We start from the raw sequence: 7,291 nt of genomic DNA, 5'->3' as shown, positions 1-7,291 counted from the left end.
TAGGTGGCTTTTCAAGCAAAGTTGTATAACAGGTTGGCAGAGACCTCTGTGGATCTCTCATCGACCTGGATGAAAGTCCATCACTCTGGTTAATAGGGAAGCCATTCACACAGCATTTTGTATGCAATGAATCATACTCCAAATCCAGTACAGATTTTTGGGCCTGTGTGGCAGCTCAGCCCTGAAGTTGCCAGACACAATCAAACAGAGACATAGGAAGCTGTGTGCGGGGTGTTCATGTGTGCTCTGTATTACCAAACCTTGGCTCCACTGGAGTCCATAAGCCTTTACCAGAGACTGCTGTGGGATTTCATGGTGCCTGTGATTGGGACAGGGCTATTCCTATTAAGGACGGTCAGCAGTATGGAGATGTGTCCATATGAGAAGGGATTAAATTGATTATGACTTCTCAAGTTAGAAAAAAGAGTCTTGAGGGAGGAGAAACAGAGGTAGGGCAGTATAGGTGGATATAGGTGTGAAGCAAGGCAGTGGGAAAGGGTTGGCAGGAGGTGGGGAAGTGGGAAGGTGTTTTGCATGGAGGTTGGTAAGCATGGTCAGGGTGGCCAGGAGGGTTTGCTCTTCTGGGAGATAGGCAGGAAATCAGGAATAGATGAGGTGGGGAGGAGTTTTAAATCTTTGGGGTGTCATTTTAATTGTGTATTGTTGTTTCTTATCTTGTGGGGTATTTCTCTTTTATTGTAAACCAATATTGTAGGGCAAGAAACAATATACATGATAATACTGATGTCATTGGGCTTTGCATTTAGGTCAAGCTTAAGTGTTTGTTCCCTTGCTTGTAAAGTCTGTGAGAGAGAGACTCCTTGATATGGTAGATACTGCTGCATACAATTGGGTAACACTTTTGTGGGGGGTTTTGAGATGCAGAGCACCACAAACGCAACTTTAATGAACCAGTATGTCAGCTGACTGAAAAAGAAGGGTTTTATACTTGTGAAATTCAGAAGGTTCACCATTGTGAAAATCTGGCTGCTTTGCTATTTGGCCTTGTCTTAACTCTGAGTTCAACTTTAGCTGCAGAGATTTCTATAACTTCCATAACATGGCAAAGAGGATCAAACTGACCTGAAGCAAAGACGATACAAAGGTTGGAGTTGTGTCTGGGAGGAAGCTGACTAGTCCAGATGCACAATGTATAAGTGTTGGGGAATCTGACTCAGGCAGTGGTCTCTCAGGGAACTCTCCCTATAATCTCAACGTTAATATTAATCTTAATTTTCCCCAGTAACATGGAGACTGGTGAGCTTTGAAAAGCATAAAAAACTCACTCAATATTCAAAAGAACTTCTGGGGATGTTTTAGAGAAAAGAAAAAGTGGTAGCCCTGTACTTGGGGAGAGCAAAATGTTACCATCACCTACAGTATTTCTTTTTCTTTCCTGTTTCTTTCCTTCCTACTGTGGTTTAGTACTCTACCTTGATCCTGTGCACCACTGGGGACCTCAGCTGGCAGCTCCTCCATGGTTATTGGTTCAAGCGCATCTCAGCTTTGAGTTTGAACACGTTAGGAAGAGAACATGAATCAGTTTGGGTCACACTAGGCCACTGAGGGGGTATTTGGGGGATCCGTGCCTCCTGGGGGATTTCTGGCACGCATTGCCCTCCAGCACGCTCCTCTGGTCTGTTTCCCCCTTGTCTTGCTGCTGTTCGCCATTTTTATTTTCGCCAGGCGGCGATTACTGCTGACGTCACTGGCCGGTCTCAATTGAATAAATATGTGGCTGACAAGCCGCGCGGGGTCCTCCTCCTGAACCCGCTTCATTTCAGCGCCTGCTGTGGATAAGTGTTTTTTTTTTCCTTATTTCACTTCTGCCATTTGTCGCCTCCCCCTCCTGTTCTCTCCTGTGACATAACCCCCTCCTCAAGTTGCCTTGGGGCAGTTTACTCCAGTGTGTTATCATCGTACCTGCTTTGTCTGATGCCGCCGTTTTTTCTTGTTTCTTGGCATTGTTTTCGGGTTCGTTGTTGCACCTGGATAAAAAAATTGGCTGTCACATTACCTGCCCCTGGTTGGTGTATTATTTGGAACTTGAAGGGTTGAAGGGCCAGAGCCCATCTCATAATGCGGGCATTGTCCAACTTTGCGGAGCTGAACCACTTGAGGGGTGCATGATCTGTTATCAACGTAAACTCCCTTCCCATTAGATAATACCTAAAATGTTCTACTACCCATCGTATTGCTAGACATTCTCGTTCTATAATGGCATACCTCATTTCTGAGGTAGTAATTTCCAGCTGACATATGCTATGGGTCATCCACCTCAGCGACTTGTTGTGTTAATACCGCCCCGACAGCATTTTCTGAGGTGTCCGTCTGTAATATAAAAGGTTTTTCAAAGTCAGGGGTATGTATGACTACATCTTCACACAGTGCCTTTTTTAATGACTGGAAGCTTTGTAGCATTTCCTCCGTCCATTCTATCCCCTTTTTGCATGGTTTCTTTAGGGCATCTGATAGCCCTGCCATCTCAGAAAATTGCGGTACAAATCGGCGATAATAATTGACTAAGCCTATAAAGATCTGAAGCTGTTTGTGCGTCTGTGGGGCTTGAAACTTTTTGATGACCTCTAATTTGTCAGCCAGGGGCCTAATAGTTCCCTGCCCCATGAGAAATCCCAAATACTTTGTCTGTTTTTGTGCAACTGTGCATTCTCGTGTGTTTGCTATCAACCCTGTCTTCCTCACGTTTGACAGTTCTGCCACAAGGGCTTGCAGGTGTTTGGTCCATGATTGTGTGAAGATGACAATATCATCGATGTATGCAGCAGCGTTTTCTGCATGTGGGGCCAAGACTCGTTCCATCAATTGTTGGAAAGTTGCTGCGGCCCCATGTAACCCAAGAGGCATTCTCACAAACTCATATAAGCCCCACGGTGCTCCAGATGCCATTTTGGGCTGATCTTGTGGCATTACTAGAATTTGCCAGTACCCCTTTGCCAAATACAGCGTTGTTATAAATTTGGCCAAGCCAATCCACTCAATAAATTTGGTAACATGCGGCATGGGGAAGGCATTAAATATGGCTATCTTGTTTAATTTTCGATAGTCGACACACAGCCTTAAGGTGGCATCTGGTTTCGAGACAGGTACTAGGGCGCTCCACCAGGGACTTCATGATGGTCTTATAATTCCGTTCGTCAACATCTTTTCAATTTCTTTATATATTTTCCCTGTCATGTGATGCGGGTAAGTTGCCACCTACCCCATACTATTGCTCCGGGTGGCGTGCGGATGGAATGGTACGTTCCTCTTACCCACCCAGGTTCCTCTGTGAATATATCTTTGAATTTCCCAAGAAAGGTCCATGCTTCCTTCTCTTGGATTGCTGACAATTCTTTTTCCAATGTGAATGTGTTCTAATGGTCCTGCCGTCTCTGGGTCGGTGTCACTTCCTTGCGGTCCCAGGTCCTCTGCTCCCTCTTCTGTGAAGGCAGCCCAGCCCTTGGGTTGGCACCACTCTCATAGGAGGTTGATATGATAGATTTGTTTCATTCGAAGATGGCCCGGCTGGTGGACTTCATAATCTATGGGTCCGACTTTTTATATTATTTTGAAGGGTCCTTGCCATTGCGTTAATAATTTACTGGGTGACATGGGCAATAAAACCAACAACTTCTGCCCGGGTTTAAACTCCCAATCCTTAGCATGAGCATCATACCTTTCTTTTTGATGGTGTTATGCCTGCTGCAGATTAGCCGTGGCCAGTTCCCAGACAACTTGTAACCGATGTTGAAATGCTTGCTGGTATGCAGAGACTTCTAAGGGTGTTGTGGGGTTACAGTCCCACTACTCTCTAAGAATTTGTAACAAGCCCCTAGGGTGATGATCCAACACCAATTCAAAGGGTGAGACCCTCAAGGACTCGGACGATGTATCCCTCAGAACAAACAGGACCAATGGGAGCAGTAGGTCCCATTTTTGGGGGTCTCCTTGTACACATCTCCGCAATATCCTTTCTATGGACCCATTTAATCCTTCCACCAGCCCATTTGTTTGCAGGTGGTAGACTGATGTGCGGAGTTGCTTTATCTTCAATATTTGACATACCCCACATAATACTCCCGACATAAAATTGCGGCCTTGATCTGTTAAGATTTCATGGGGAATCCCCATTCTTGCTATTTACTTTATTAGCTTTTCCATAATCCACAGAGCTGTTACTGTTCTAAGCGGAACTGTGTTGAGATACCGGGTCGCATAATCTACGAATACCAAGATGTACTGGTGCACACCACTACTGTGATGCAGGGGGCTGATTATGTCCATTGCTACCCTTGAAAAGGGGAGGTCAACCATGGGCATTGGTCAAAGAGGGGCTCCCAGTGGTCAGTCTTCCCTTGTCTTTTGGCATAAGGGACAAGAGACACATTGGAGAAATGCATCTTTTCCTAAGCCTGGCCAGAAAAACCATTGGGATATTCTGGCAATCATTTTGTCCCTACCCATGAGGCCCCCAGTGGGATTGGTGTGGACCAATTGCCATACAGCCAGTTGGAAGCAGGAGGGTACCGCGAGCTGTGCCTTATCCTCCTCCCCGGCCCCACCCAGTTGAACACAATACAAAAGGTGTTGTCTTACCTCAAATCGAGCTGAGGAGGTTGTAGCAGGGATCCATGGCTGGGTTGGGTCCTCTATCGCAAATGCTCGTAGCTCACATAATCTGATGATATCTTCTTGCGCCTGCCTAAATTGACTACTGCTAGCAATGTTCTGCAGGTCCAAGGCCTCGTCCTCATCACCCGGCTCTTTGGGCTCTTCGGGCTCCCCCAGCCATCCTTCTTTTGTCCTCAGGTTTCTTCATGCTGTTTCAATGTCTCGTATTCTTTCCAGGGTGTCATACAACGGTGTCCAATCCCACCCCATTAACATGTCACACACTAGGGGAGGGGCCAGACCTACTAATAATTCTCCTTGGTGTTTCATGCCCCAGATGTTCACCCACTGCTGTCGTATCTGTTGGACCTCTCCCTGGAGGCATGCAACCCTTACTGAGTCCGCTCGGCAGGCCGAACAGCCTGCTACCAGTGTAGATTTTATTAGTGACTGTGTGCAACCGAAATCTAATACAGCCCAGATGGAAAGACCCTCGACCCATGCTTGTACTACTGGTCGACCCCATACAGCACTCTCCCCACTGGATCCAAAACTACAGTCCATGGGTTCAAACTGTGGGACTTCTTTGCGTCCCTCTGTTGTCCCTCTTGGTAAATTGCTGGGTGCCATCTCTCCGATGGCTGACTTGGGCATTCTCTCGAAAAGTGACCCAGCCTCCCACAATGGAAGCAGACTGTATCTCTTAACATGACTCTAGGGTTGGGTCATCGTCATTCCGGCTCCCTTACAGGAGTAAGTACGGGGTTAGGTAAGCATTTCTCTCATGGATAGTGACCCTAGTTTTAACGCCTCTTCACATATCAAGGGGGAGTGTTGGAGTACCCAGCATTGCATCCTTCCTTCAAGGTCACCCAAAAACTGTTCTAGAATGATGTTGTCCACCCATGCATCACGGTTACACATTGCTAGGTTGATCCATTTGTCAAAGAGATCTCTTAGTAACTGCAATAAAAGCCACGGATGTCGCTCCTCTGCTCCTTTTTTGGCTCAAAAGAGGCATCGGTAGTACTCGGGGTCTGTCTCCAATCTATAGAGGATAGAGGCCTTTACCCCCTCTTAGTCCCTTGCTTCTTCTCACGGGAGGGCTCTATACGCCGCTTGGGCTTTCCTACAACAAGTGTGCCTAGCTGGCTCACCCAGCAGCTCTTGTCCAGCCCTGTCCTAATCGCATGGTGTTCAAAAGCTTCAATGCATGCCTCTAGATCATCCTCATTCATTATTTTTGGCATATTGAATGTGGTGAGGCCATGCCATAGCCAGTAATGTTGATGCTCTAATGTCTGCTGATGGGAATCTACTATCTGTGTAAAGACCTGTAAATTTTGGCACCGTAAATTGCTAGGGTCCACGGTCACTGGTTGCATCTTGGTTCAATCTCCTGGGCCATGGTCTTCTTGCATGTTCCCGGCCAAAGCACCAATTTGTGGCTGTTGGGACTCGAACACCCAGTCACATGCCACTTTACTTTGTGCAGTGAGTGGTGTTCTCCTCTTAGACTCCTGTTGCTCACCGAGTAGTTGTTCACTCCTGAGGTGGTTTGCCTTTATCTCGCTTGCCACGACTTTGAATGTTCCCAGTGGGGGCCGCCTCCTCGGGGTCAGTCGGTGGCATACAGGCTATCCAACGGTCACTTACAGGGCTCCGCCACCCCTACACCCCATCCTTACATCACCTAGCTGGTTGAATCATCCAAGTCCCTCTTCTGCATTGCTACCGAAGGTTTCACAGTTGTTTTCTGTCCCAGACTCTTTTGCGCCCGACTGAAGAGCCTGTGCAGGGTTATCACTTATCCTGGCTTCATGGATTAAATCATAATGCAGAGTCCTAAAGTTTCGGCTCCCAGCACCCGGTTACCTGGGCCCGTTCCCTTCCTCTCTCATCCCGTTCACCCGAGGAAACATAAAAAGACAAAATCACACCACTGGGCCCTGGGGTCCTTGTTTTTCTTCCCCTAGGGCACTTGGTTAGGTTAATACCATCCTCTCTTCTTCTCAACCCCTTCACTCGGGGAAACATAAACCAAAATCACCAATGAAACTCTAAGCTAACTCACCTGTCATCAGGCTAAGAATCTTGGTAGCCCCTTTGCCTGCAGATTCCGGGGACCCGCTCCCTTGGGGTCCACCTCAGATATGACCCCTGTGTGGGTCACACACCCATAGCCTCCTCTTCAGTGGATCCTTTATCATTTGTGGCTCCCTCCGCCAGCCTGGTGCAATCCCACTTACCCCTTTCTGAAGTGGCCCTGTCCGGGTGTCCCATGGTCTCGTCCAATACGGCTGTTCACCTTCCATGTTCAGAGCGAGTGCTCTGTTCTTCCATCGCCCTTCCTGCTGCTCCTTTTGAAGCTCTCCCCAAAGGGTTCCTTCCTCCTCCTCCCCATTGCCCCCACGGCTCCCACCTGTTAAGTAATGGGTCTTCGTCAGCTTGTCACTCTCCCCTTCACTGTTGCTGTCAATGCAGCCTGCAGACACTATTTCTAATTTGTTTATATTGTAACCTGCATGTTCTCCACTGCTACCAACACCTCCTCCTTAGAAGCCTCCGCTGGCTCCTTGCCCGTGGCTCCATGCCTCCTGGGGGATTTCTGGCATGCATTGCCCACCAACACGCTCCTCCGGTCCGTTTCCCCCTTGTCTCACTGCCGTTTGCCATTTTT

Source organism: Alligator mississippiensis, chromosome 1 (genome assembly GCF_030867095.1).
Source record: "Alligator mississippiensis isolate rAllMis1 chromosome 1, rAllMis1, whole genome shotgun sequence".
NCBI lineage: Eukaryota > Metazoa > Chordata > Crocodylia > Alligatoridae > Alligator > Alligator mississippiensis.
This window is presented reverse-complemented; position numbering follows the sequence as displayed.